Here is a 14,007-nt window from a genome sequence, read left to right on the forward strand (position 1 = left end):
AGTAGCTATCGGGCGTGATCAAAAAGGTGTTAATGACCGCGGGGGGTAATAGGATAACAAAAGAATACAGTTGATTAAAACATTAGATAATAGATGATAATTATGTCACTATTTATTTCAAATTTTATATCAATAAAACATAAAATAAATTTAGGCAAAGATAAAAACATGAAATATGCACATGTACTGAAATTAATGTAATGAATAACAAACACATTGAGTGTGTGTTTTTTTCATATTAAATTCAGTTATAAGTATACTATTGATAATAGTAATACAAAAAATAACAATGCTTGACTACATGTAAATCAGATATGAGTCGGATATGCAAACATGGAATTTTTCAATTGTAATCATTTATGCTTAAAAATTTTTATGTCGGGGGGGGGGGGGGGGTAAACATAAAAGGAAGAACAATAACATAACATAACATAATTTAAAAGGTGCAATTCTAAGTTACTTCATACTCTAGCCGTCCTCAATCTTTTATGCAAAAAACATGAGCATTTGTACTGCATCGCATCTTTCTCTACACCTTTAACACGAATTGCATAAATAGTGTATACCTATAACAAATTGCATAAATTAAGACATAATGTTTATATATTTTATACCATTTTGTTACATATAAAAACAAATAAGATTGTCAAAATCGTGTTATAAACATCAGCAACACAATCCGTTGCCTGGGGCCATAAGTTATGAACCGGGAATTATGAGACCGGATGAGACCGGATTTTACGAGGAGAGACCGGGAAATAGTATCGCCCTGCGCATGCGCAAGAACTTTGGAATCCCACTGTTTTTTCTATTTATATAACCGTTAACTCTCGGGGGCCGATTGTTAAGAAGAGATATTGAAAATGACACGAAAAACTCATTTCTAGGTCGATTTGAACCAATTTTTTTTTGGATTCGTCAGTCAGGAATGCTTATCAACACATAGATGAATTTTTTTTTTTTCATGGCTAATTTGCCCGATTTGCGGACAGTCGCTTTAAAACGATTTGTTTGGCTAGTGGTTATTATCGGATGAATAATGACCAATCAATATACATTTAAGAAGATTTTGACCAAACCATTAACTAAACTGGCAGCTGAACATATTAAGGTGTATGTTGTATGTTTTGTTTCATCATTTGCTCTAATAATTAGCCTCTAAACAGATTTGTAAAACGAAACGAATTGACAAACAATTAAATATGCGTCCTATCTTTTCAAAGTCAATGCAGGTTTATGTTCATTAAAGGGTTTTATTTGACAAAGAATGAGTTCGGTTTGAAATATCACTTACTTGATGCTACAGGTGTGTCTGAAACAGTGAAAAATAAATTAATACTGGTTTTAATAAACCGATAAATGCGAATATCTAAGAATAAAACAATATTTGGTATTGTTAAAGGGTCAAGTTATGTCCGGTTTGCAAGGTTAGCACATTTGCTTCTCACCTAGGCGACCCGGGTTCGAATCCCAGTCTGGGCGCAGGTGAGTTTGGTTTGTGGTCACCAAGCCAGACAAGTGGGTTTCCACCGGGTACTCCGGCTTTCCCCACAATACTACATTGAAAAATCGTGCCAACGAGAGTGATTGATATAATGTTGTTTAATGAACCTGAACAATATTTATTCCTTTACTATATGTACGATTTGTGTTTTGACCGTTAAAACCACTTTTTGCACGTTCAAACATCCTGAAATAGGCAAACAAATCATTGTACGGAATATGGCGGACCGGGATTTTGTGATAGCCAAAAGTCTCTAAGACGAGGAAGTACAGATATTTAATTTTTAAATAAATTCGAAAACGGCTCCTACAATCACCCATACCGTACAATACAGACAAAGCCTTTATGTTGATCAAATGTATACAAGGGGGATCCTTTCGTTTTGTGGACACTGCTTATTTATTCTTAGCATCCAAATCCTTACAAAACGATTAAACCTATAGTGTCGCATTTTTGTTGCCATCACCATTGTTCATAATTATAATGAAAAGATATTTAAAATTAGATGTGATCTTCCCTGACTTAGAATTCGTAGAAGACATATCTACTGTGTCTCTTTGAATACATTTTAGAGTATTCATAATACTACTTCTTGTCAAATATTACATATTTAGCCAATGTTTATGTTTAATAGATTAATAGCAAATACTGTTTAATAAATGCGCTCGCATATACTAAAATAAGACACGATCAATATAATCAAGTAATCAGATCAAAATGTTTAATAATAATTTGTATGAAAGAAGCATATCTTATGTTCTAATGACAAAGACAGTTGTTATTCTCAATAACTCTTTCCCTGCAAAACGAAATATTTAGGAGGCACTGTGGCTGTATGGCCCTCTGTTCGTCAATCCGTCATATGTCTACCAAAACAACGTCTACAGTTTTCAATGGATTGACTTAATAAATTGTAGCACGCACAATTACAAGCAGAGCAAAACATGGGTCATAGCAGTTAAATAGTAACTATATTATTCCATTAAAATTAAAATATTTTTTATGTTATCATAGTTATGTATGCACATGTGGTGAACACGAGCTATTCTACAATTCTTTCTTGTAAATACTTCAGAAATAAACACGATTAGTAGCTCACTAAGACATATGTTTGGTTGACATTGACAGTGTCAGACTCGGAAGAGATAATCATGATGAATAGTAGTACAAGACTTAAGAATGAATTATTGTTAGTTGAGCTTGACAAACTCCCCTTTGCTATTGGCGTTTTCCCAAAGTAGTACCTAGAAATGAATTTTTCTGCATAGCCTCACGGATCTTTACAGTTTCTCTGTCCAACCGCTGCTTTACTTTGCGGACGTCTGTTGGACCGTTTTCATACCGCTTGAAATTTTATAACGTTGCATTCGGTTTTAGTCGAAAGGCGTAAATGATTTTCCTATAGCTGTACTGGGCGATGATTTTTTTCTTAACTTCTATCCTCTGTAATTCTCCTTCCCCAACCCAAACTTTCGAAACCCCTTTGAGAGTTTCCGCTTCCGCCAAAAAGTGGTATTAAAGCCTCTATTTTTATTACAATCAAAGCAAGTGATGGCTCGTAAAGCAAGCTAACAAACTGAGCTTAAACGCTGCTTCTCTAATAGTATCGCCATGCTCTTAAAAGGGTATGTTTCCCGAGTAACGGTTCACTATTTTGCACTATTTGGCATAGATCAGTCATCAACGATGTACCCATTATATACATACATTAAATTTCCTTTGGACGTTTTCAGACGGACGTACTGTTACCTATGCTTTCGTTTCGTATCCTTAAATAGAATTTGTTTGTTTTTTAATTATCTGACAGTCACAAATCGCTATTCGAAAAGTTAGCTTACGGGTGTAGTCCCGATGACTGTGATAGTAATATGTACATGCATATTTAAACAGTTAATTCAACTGACTCTTGCATTACCACTTTAATACTTCTTATTTCTTTTTATTCTATGTGAAGGTCCGGTTGCAAGATGTGACGCCAAACGGCCTCCGTAAGTATGCTTGGTTTGCCAAATACAACCTTTATGAGTTTTATTGATGCTCTGTATATTGCAAATGTTGTCAATGTCGTGAATGTTTCGAAGGACATGGATATTTTGAATGTCTTGAATGTTGTGAATTCTGCTTCCCATTAAAATCAAAATTCCACTAATGTTTTCTGACTCTAAATTTATTTATATTATTGAAAAACTGGTTTTAGAGCTTTTACAATGAGGTAAAACAAAGTCAAAATCACTCACGAAACCCATATCCATTCTCTATTTCTTAAATTATATAAAACCCATTTCCATGTTTCTCTGAGTTACAGTTTTGGTCTAAGTCTAACATTTTACGTTATTTAAGTTGGTAGTTTTGGTCTAAGTCTAACATTTTAAGTTAGTTAAGTTGCCATATTAGAATAAGACAAAGCATTTTTACAAAAAAAGTATTGAATGGAGCATATCCGAATAAAGCAGGTGTAATGCACTTTGAACTTCACCAGTATCGGTCTTGTAAAAATTTGCACCGTGCAACATAGTGCACCGACAGATTGTAACCATGGTTATAGCTATCCTGGTTCTTTAATATGTGCCAGGATATATCATGCAATACATTCCTCATTCAAATTACCATACCAAAAGGCCTGTCAGACAATTCTATATAAGTGATTTACCCCATTACGGTATGGTTGTCATGGTCATCGCTTCAATGTTTTGCTCACATTATAACAACAGTGATGAAGATATGCACAAGTGCATTGTGAAGGAACGGACACCGGATATAGCTCAACAAGTGATAAATCGATAAGCGTTTGACTTTGACACATGGAAATTTTTCTATCATTTGTTGTAATTTATGGTGATATATTTATCAAAATCGAAGAGTTTTGAATAACTTGATACTGTGCAATATACGAATAAGATGGAAATGTGTCTCCTCTTTTGTATAATAGCCCAATTCTCGCCGAAAGTTGCATGATCGCTCACAAATGTTCATTTATGTGGTACGATTTCAAACATAAATCAGCAAATTGAAAATAAGAATAAAAACTGAATCGAGAGATTTCATTGTAATTATATTATATATTTATGTGAAAGATATCAATACGATATATTATGTTATTATGGAGATATCCATACCTTTTACTGACCTGGCAGTGTACTGGGGATAGTTTAAGCAAATAAAGGTCAAGGTCTATTCATATATATATATATATTACTGCTTTTTCAATCAAGTAGGTACGTTTTTGCAAACAGAAAGTCATCAGTAGGGAATGAGATATTGCGATCAAATTTTTCTAAGCTTGGGTCGATGTTGCTAATACATAGAACAGAATAATGGTCTCTGCTCGTTCACTTCAGTGAGAAAGTATGTATTGTGTCCAATCCTGATATTTAAGCAGCTTGCATATATACGTTCATCTAAGAGAGAATGGATCAAATTCATTGTTAACTAAAGTTTGCTCAATAATTTCTTACAATTTTGTGCTCTCACTTTTTGCAGATTATTTGAAAGTATATTATATATTAACAGTGTTTCTGTCAATTTTTGTCCCATTTTACATGTTATCACCAGGACACATAATTAATTTTTAAACTATCCCTGATTAATAATAAGGCTATCCCCAATACAGTACTGTGAACATTTCTAAGGGCATATCTTTAACAGTTTAAAAGTTACATTGCTGTTTCTTACAATAAAAATAGTTGAGCTGATGCTTGTGAAATCCTTCGATTCAGATTTCTTATTTATTCGATATATTTCCTAAAAATAACAATATTTGTCTAAATTCTGTAAGTTTTAACGTGATCATATTGATTTGAGGAAACATTTTTTGAGGTCTGCTTATTCGTAAACACTTTAAAAAAATACCATAGGCCAAATTTAGCATTCAGCTATTAGTTCAGACACTTGCTTATTTTGTGGATATGGTAGATATGCGTTAATACTGCAAGATCCTACCTCTGGTAAAGAAAAACAACTGCATAATTGTCTGTTTACTTATCATTTTCGAGCTATATCCGGTGTCCATTCCCACACAGTGAAGTGGGGATTAGGGCAAATATGATTGACATTACGTCGTTTTTAAACCAACTGCGCTGTCAAACCCATATGTGGTATACTGAAATGATGTCAAAGTATCCATCATTGTAGTATACATCACAAACATTCTACAATAAATGCATATATCGCGTGTCTAACTTCGCGTGAGAACCTTTCCATATATAAACACATTTTCAAAACATTACAAACACCTCGTATGTATATATTGCGATTTGACAAAAAACGTTCTTAAATGTTCTAATTAAAAACATGCATTTTGATAGCTCGGACAATACGTGCATTGTCACATTGTTCGTCCATATATCTATTTAAGTCATACAATGCCATGCCAGATTAATCGTTATTATAAAGATGTGCTGATAAATGCATAAGAAATTAGATAGCTCTCTATATACTGGTCGCCTCCTGTATTGCAGCGATTGTTTGTTCATAAACGCAAAATGGTAGTGCATTGTCATACGTACCTCTTGTTTACATTCCTCCTTGAAGACGATTAGTTTTCGTGGCAATGCGGGGTCCAAACATGCGCTCCATGTATCAACATTCAAGTGTCTAGCATTGGACAACAAATCGGATGTTTTATTTCAAACATGCACTTTGTTTATTTAACGAAGGGTAAGGAAGGGTACTAGTCTATACACAAATGGTGCAATTTTAATCAAGGGAATAATTGATTGACAAAGCAGCACTACTCGTAAATTATCAAGACTCCCGTCAGTTAGTAAACCGAGCTGTTTGCGTGTCTCTTTGTGGCATGTTGCAAATTGTTTGCTTACATGCTCTGTTTTGAACTAATAATCGATGAAATATCGCGAATTAAAAAAAAACACAATGTAATGAAAGATGTATATTTGAAGTACCACCTTCGCAAAGCTATCTCTAAAGTTGCTCAAGTATCGAATAAAGCAAGATGGACAAGTCAGAAAGAAATGTGTAATGTTTGCCTTAATACCCTTCCATTAATGATGATGATGATGATGATGATGATGATGATGAGACCTCCTTAACATTTTCTTTTATTTAGTTCTCAAGCAGGCGACGCGGCAGTTGAAGTCGTTGGAGTGGGAGGATCGTTCGTAGACGTTGGGGGTAACTCCGCTTCCCCCGATGGAATACCACCATGGGGAATCGTTCTGATTTGCGTCGGAAGTCTTATTGTTATTGGGGCCGTAGTATTTCTCGTATGGTGGGTGAGGAGTGGCACAGATGATGGTGAATAAGCACATTTGTGATAACAAGTATCTTGAGTAACATAAGAATAAATGAAACATAGTCATATGTGTTGAACCTGTTCAGAAAATAATAAGTTTGAAAGTCGTCGAACTTTTTTGTTAACACTGATGTTACTTGCATGACGTTTATTTTAAGTGTTTTTCATCTATCGATTTCACTTGTGCAATAGCCGGTTGGAACTAAACCGTATTAACGATTCAAATATTATTGCATCTAGATAATAATGACTGTCGTCCACTCCCTTAACATAATCTGTGAATTTGATATGAGTGCATTAGAAGAACTATACAACTAGGGTACCTGAAACAAAATCCTTTTATGTACTGTCTGTTCAGGCAAATCATAAAACATCTAAGGCATTTGTTTAAAATTCACTTTTTATGAAATAAATGTATTAAAATGTGTTCGTGCATTGCAGATACAACGAAAGAGAAGAAACAACCTCACACAACGGCCGATTCGGAACCCTCCATCAACTAGACAAACTGTAGTCGCAGCGTTAATTTAACATCGGTGGAATTGAACTAAAAAAACTGACTGAACCAACAGATATGTAAACTTGGGATGTCTTAATTGTGGCTTACTTATAAAACTATCAATATATCTGTAATCCTTATTTATATAAAAGTTTTTTTTTATATTTTTATTTAAATGTTGTTTGAATTTGAAATGAGGTAATCGCAGCTAATCAATGAAAGCAGAACCGTCAAATGTTTGAAAACTGTTTTTATTTTTGAGGTACAAAATAATACGTACGAAAAATATATCATGTTGTAAATGAACAGACTGACAGTTACATGTGCCTTTGACATCATCAATCCTTTTGTTAAGTTGATCTAATTTCACGGGCATGCTAAGGTTGTCAATGTATTTTATACTATTTTTTATTTTTATTTCTATGTTACAGTACTAATGTTTTATTTATTTTAAGGCAAATCATGTTGTTATGTCATGTTAAACGTTTCCATTTATCTCTATTCAATTTTAACGTTTATCCTTCATGAGTTATTCTATTTAATTTCTATTTTATACTGTATAACAAGAATTCATAACGGTAAAAGAAGTGACCTTTGCGACATATAATATGAAAGCAGGTGACATTTCTACCTGGAAATATAGTTGTCCTAGTTCTTTGCGGGCACGTGAACTAGGGGTCGGTTTAAAAATATACGTTTCAAAAATATGCTGACGTCGGATGCGGAAAGAAATACATGCATGGGATAACGGCTTGACCTTCAAACGAGTGATCGGTTGATTTGTAATATAGTGAATATCCAGGAGCTTTCAGCGCTTTCATTTTAAAAGCTGCACTCCCACAGTTTGAACGTTTTGACAACTTTGTTTTATTTTTTTTTGTCTTAGAACGAGCCAATTTATGCAAAAATGCATGACAACCAGTCATATAAGACTGCTGAAGGAAAATTAGACAGCGATCATTGCAATGTGGCTGTCGGCTGGTTCGATTCATGACTCGACCGTGTAAAGATAGATGTCAACATTAAAGATGGGGCACGTGTATGTTACGAGTGTAACAACGACCTTTAAGAAAGCATTTTGAACACAAAGTGACACAAACACCACTAACTATTTACATTTCTTAATTCTTTCAATTTTAAGACTTTAACTTACACACAAACTGGTTTAAGCCCGCAGTTAATTTACATTTTACTGACCGTTCCAAGGCGGTACTATCCTTGATTCACACACCTATTTTCATATAGTAAATTTGTACTGTGTTGTTTGTTGAGTTTTGTGCTGTTGTTCCATGTTTCTGGTTTGAGAATTCTTGTGTTTGTGTTTTATATTTTTGGCGTTTACCCTTTGCAATTAAACGGGATTAATGCTTAAACTTTCGGCTACTGAGCTTGTTTCTGTAGTTTTTCATTTTAATATTTCTACACAATGATAACGACTGGTAACATCTACCTGATTCAATGTTATAAAAAGGTATGTTGGAAAGTTTCTTCATTGGAGAAGTGTTTCATTTAAATGCACATCATAGGTTGTTCACCACATGTTTATTTTTAACCGGATGCGGCTTTTCAGGGAGATGGTAAATAAATACATTGAACGATATCGAATAGAAATAATCAATAATGTCTGTAGAACAGCAAAATACACACCAACTTGACAATTAAGTTTTTTCAAAAGAAATTCCTATTCGAACACAAGTACTCAGAGTAATTTCTTAGTCGTTCATGCCAATGGTTTGCAAACAACTTTAACCTTATTACTACTTTCAAAAAGGTAAAAAATAAATTGAATTCAACCAAGCGTTACGCAACATGATTGCACCATGACCTGAAGTCACTTGTGGACATTTCAACTCAATCACAATAACAATTCAGATAAATAGCAGCCTACACTCAAAATATTGCAATAGTAACAACGAAACAATAAGACTTTAAAAGCCCCCTTTGTCTTCAAGTAATTAAAACAAGTATTTGAAAACGTATTATTAACGGTAGTTATTCAAAGGGAAATAATTACAATTAATTGTCGGGCCGTGAATTATAGATAGCTATCTTCAAGTTAATGTTAATTTGTTTTAAGACCATGACCGATTGTTCAGAACTTCGTTAAAGTATAAAAAAACGTTATTAACGTATCGTTGTTAAGTATAAAAAGATAACATATTATATATTCCTATGATTAGATAAAACAATTACAGCTACAATAACAATAAACAGTTGTCTCAAATCTTGTAAGGAATACTGCAGATCATAAGCGTATCCGTGAAACTTTCAAAGCAATACAGATTTGATCTTGGAAAGCATGAAAAGATGTGTGACTTTGGCCTATGTTCTATTGGAGATTAGCTCTACAAAAGAATGCACGGGCTGGAGGTTAGTAAAAGAACAAGGGACAATAAGTATGCAGATGAGCACAATTTGACATGTTGCTTAACATTCCTGTAACATGTAACCACTCCGGCTTATATAACTTTGGATTTATGCGCGTGACGAACAGGCAGCCATACCGATTGATCGACGGACAGAGAAGTATGGCAAAAAGAATACATTTCACTTCAGACGAATGGATACATTCAGACGCGTAGCCGCCATTACGCATGATTCTGGGAAAAAACACCCAAAGTTGCAGTTTGCGTACTATAATTCATGATCCTAAAACCGTCCATTTTCCAGTACTAAATAAATAAACTAAGAACTCCCAGAATGCACAAGATTGCACTATGGTTTTCAAAATTGTCCGAGGGTACATGCCCCCAGCACAATAATAAATACACATGGCTACCCCCTTGACATTAGTTATCGAGGGTTCAGCTAAAAAATGGCGTAACTCCTATTGCTATATAAAGTGACGACTGTGTTGAGTTGTGTCATCGTAAATGATAACGGAATGAATACAAACATGCCTTCAACATTTATTTGATTGTTGATGATTTTTCATGACGGGGTTTGTTCTTTTATTTTGATTGTTTTTGTGTATATTCAAATGACCCTTTACGCTTTCATTTCGTTGTTGCCACACATAACTCATTTGTTGAAAACTCTGCCGTTACAAACGTTGAAATTATTTCAAAACTATTATTACATCAGATAACACACACATATATATATATATATATCCATACAATAAGTTCACAGTGTATTTCGTGATTATAATCATTAGTTTCTTTAACTTTCAAATTTGAGAAATATTATTTGTCACTATTTCGTCCACAATATATTATTGTGGCCCGTCATGACGCCATATAAACCATAAGTTTATGACGTCATAAACATAGGTGGAAGGCCTCTAATGTAATCCCAGACACTTTTTATGCCGTCATATAAATCGCAGCGTTAGGGCAATGTCTCCCGCTCGCAGATGGCATAAACGCCCGATTGATTGCAATCAAAATCATCAAGCCTATACTCATTCTCATGCCACACCCGCAGGCATAGACTAGTGTCCCCATCATTTGGACGACTAGTGACCCAGAGTCCACCTTCTCCCTGGCTCAAAGGAATTTCTACTCCGTCTGAGGTCCGCCAAATCCCATCTCCTGAAGTAGTAACCATCAATATAAACGAATAATTAAAACGCAAAATAATATTCTTTAATACATGTTTAAATCCGGATTTTTGGAAGAAAAAAAACATGTTGAATTAAACCGGATACTTAAAAAACACAGTCTTTTTTTTCATTCATCTTCATGTACTCACTGCAGTGTAACATAATGTAGAAATACTATGCTTGAAGCTGTTTTAAATAAAACATACCATAGACTGTGTTATATCCATCAACCCAGTAGGTTTTTCCGACGACACCTGTAAAGATATCACATGTACAAAAGGAACATAACGTAGAGGTATTTCGCGCAATATCGCAATTTAGTAAGGGGCTACTGAGAGTCTTTCTTCGACAGTTATCTTTACGTTTAGCTTGAATATGACCATTTATAAAGAATACACTAGGACGTTGAAATTGCGCTGAATCAATGTGCTTTAATATGTGAATGAACAATAAAAGTTCTGTAACGCACAAGCCCTACTCACTGGCAGTTTAAATCTGAAAAAGTAGTTAAAAGTGCAAGATTGTTTTTCCAACCTAGACTGTACGAATAAAATCAGGGGCACTGTGATCAAATACGTGAATTAGTCGAAACAAATCGGGGCAATACAATGCAATAAGTAAAGTAGTCGAACAAAGTCGGGGAACTACGCTGCAATAAGTAGTTTATGAAACAAAATCGGGGAACTGCGCTGCAATACGTAGTTTATGAAACAAAATCAGGGTACTGCGCTGCAATAAGTAGTTTATGAAACAAAATCGGGGTACTGCGCTGCAATAAGAAGTTTATGAAACAAAATCGGGGTACTGCGTTGCACTAAGTAGTTTATGAAACAAAATCGGGGTACTGCGCTGCAATAAGTTAATGAATCGAACAATATTTGGGGAACAACTTTTAAGAAAAGGTAACTTAACACAATATCATAACCCATGTACTGTCGAGCATTTAAATAGGGTAAAATATAATTATCCATTAAAAGCAAGGAACACGTATAACTGTGTTTAATAAACCCGTATAAAAGCAGCCGAAAACTGCAGGGAAATGAATGCTTTTGGGGATAGAGAAAAGGTCTATCCCTCACTGCTAAAAGAAAAATGGCCCTAAATGGTTTCAAACTGTGAGTAAAAGCGAACAAAGAAAGCCCGTACCTGGGCACTGCAGAATGACGTTGCGGTAGTAGTCCAGTTTCTCAACGGTGCGAATTTTAGGCAACTCGCTGATCTGGCTTGAGCATAAATCGTCAGCAGCGTCATTGGAAAGTGTGTTGTTATCGTTGATGCTGTAGATATAAAAATACATACCATCATATTTTAAAATTTTGAGTTTGTGTTATCAATTTCTCAAAGTCTGTCCCGTTTTTGCACCATCTTTTTTCCCCATCAAAGCCCCATCTTTTTTGTTATCCATTCCACCCAACCAACCCGCCCTTTTGAGTAATCCATTTCCCAAAACTGCCCCGCCCTTGTATTTCCAACTGTTCTGCACAATATATCCTTTTGTTTCGTATATTTCCCCGATCCAATTCGCCTTGTTTTGTTCTATACATGTCCTCCACCCTTCCCAATTGTTGTGCTATCAATCCAATCCCGCCCCGTATATACGAATTAACACAGCGGTGGACGCATACAAGTCCTAAGTAACATTAAATAACGATGCTTGTGAAACACATGTTTTCCTTTTCAAACGTACGTCACCTATAATAAACACAATTAACTTTAAGTCAGAATATTTATATAACTCGGAAAAAAAGGCCGTTTTATTACTTATATTCCAGTAGAATAATTATTAAATGCTATTATGCCTGTTGATATAGTCGTTCGCAATGAATAAGTCTTAACCGTCAAAAAAGAGGCATCCTTTTGTTGTCTATATTTTACCAAATTATAGCAGTCTCGGTAAGCATTAAACTGGTTATGGTTATAAATTTATAATAAGTGTACTAAGCAAGGTTATACATGTATGTTCAAGCAGTAATTTATGATTCCAAGGCAAAACGATACATTCACAACTGAGGACGAACTGGTAACTTAACCTCATAATTGCCCAGAAGTTTATTAGCAAAGTGTTTACATGTACGATTAAATGGTTACAAACCAGGACACCACGATTAACAAGCTCGTAAAAAAGAAGAAACAACAATAAGTTACAATGATATAATATGTCTGTTAACAACTATTGAGGTATCATATTGTAACGTTGAATTAAATCACTCATGAGTCTTAATTAACTGAGCGACCATTGTTCGACTTACAACACATAAAACTTGGGTCCATCAAAGGGCATCGCTTCAGTCCATTTAGAGTAGATGCTGTTGCAATCAAACTGAAACGGTGTCGTGGTTGTCGGTGATGGGTTCGTCCTCGCCGGCGTTTGGTTGTTGAAGTTGGTGCTTGGGTTGCCGTCGTGGTCGGTGTTTGTGTTGTTGTAGATAGTGTTTGTGTTGTTGTAGCTTGTGCTTGCGTTGTCGTAGTCGGTGTATGATTTGTTATCGTTTGTGCATTGGTTGTCGTCGTCGGTGTAGGAGTTGTTGCAGTTGGTGGTTTAATTGCCGTCGTCGGTGTTTGTGTTGTTGTAGTTGGTACTTGGGTTGTTGTTGTCGATGTTTGTGTTGTTGTAGTTAGTGCTTGGGTTGTCGTCGTCGGTTTTTGTTTTGTTGTATTTGTTGTTTGTGGTGTTGGTATAGATGCCTGAGTCGTCGTGGTTGGTGTTTGTGTTGTTGTGGTTGGTGCTTCGGTTGTCGTCGTCAATGTATGACTTGTTGTAATGGTTGCTTCATCTGTGGTGGTTGAGGGATGTGCTGAAAAACAAACAAAATTAACAAATATTGAAGACACAAGCCAAGCTAAAGATAAAATATATATTAATATGAACTTGGACCTTCACGAACAACCCAGTATCAAAATACATTCAATGCAATGAAAACTACAGTGCCAATCCCAGTATCACAGCACACGTAATACAATGGAAAATACAGAGACAATACCAGTATCACAGCACACGTAATACAATGGGAAATACAGAGACAATACCAGTATCACAGCACACGTAATACAATGGGAAATACAGAGACAATACCAGTATCACAGCACACGTAATACAATGGGAAATACAGAGACAATACCAGTTGAATTTTGTTTAGAAACAAAGATACAAACATGATATTGAATACTCAAACACCTAACAGCTTTATTAGCAACTGAATTAGTTTTCA

At 35.0% G+C, this 14,007-nt stretch overlaps 1 long non-coding RNA gene across 1 annotated transcript; it reads left to right on the forward strand.

Annotated features, from left to right (window-relative positions):
- The first annotated feature begins 3,459 nt into the window (after positions 1 to 3,459).
- Positions 3,460 to 8,631, forward strand: LOC128220756 (uncharacterized). The gene is made up of 3 exons (XR_008258848.1): positions 3,460 to 3,492; positions 6,570 to 6,757; positions 7,197 to 8,631. It is a non-coding gene; the product is annotated as an uncharacterized LOC128220756 (long non-coding RNA).
- The last annotated feature ends 5,376 nt before the right edge of the window (positions 8,632 to 14,007 follow it).

This window comes from Mya arenaria, chromosome 15 (genome assembly GCF_026914265.1).
Source record: "Mya arenaria isolate MELC-2E11 chromosome 15, ASM2691426v1".
NCBI lineage: Eukaryota > Metazoa > Mollusca > Bivalvia > Myida > Myidae > Mya > Mya arenaria.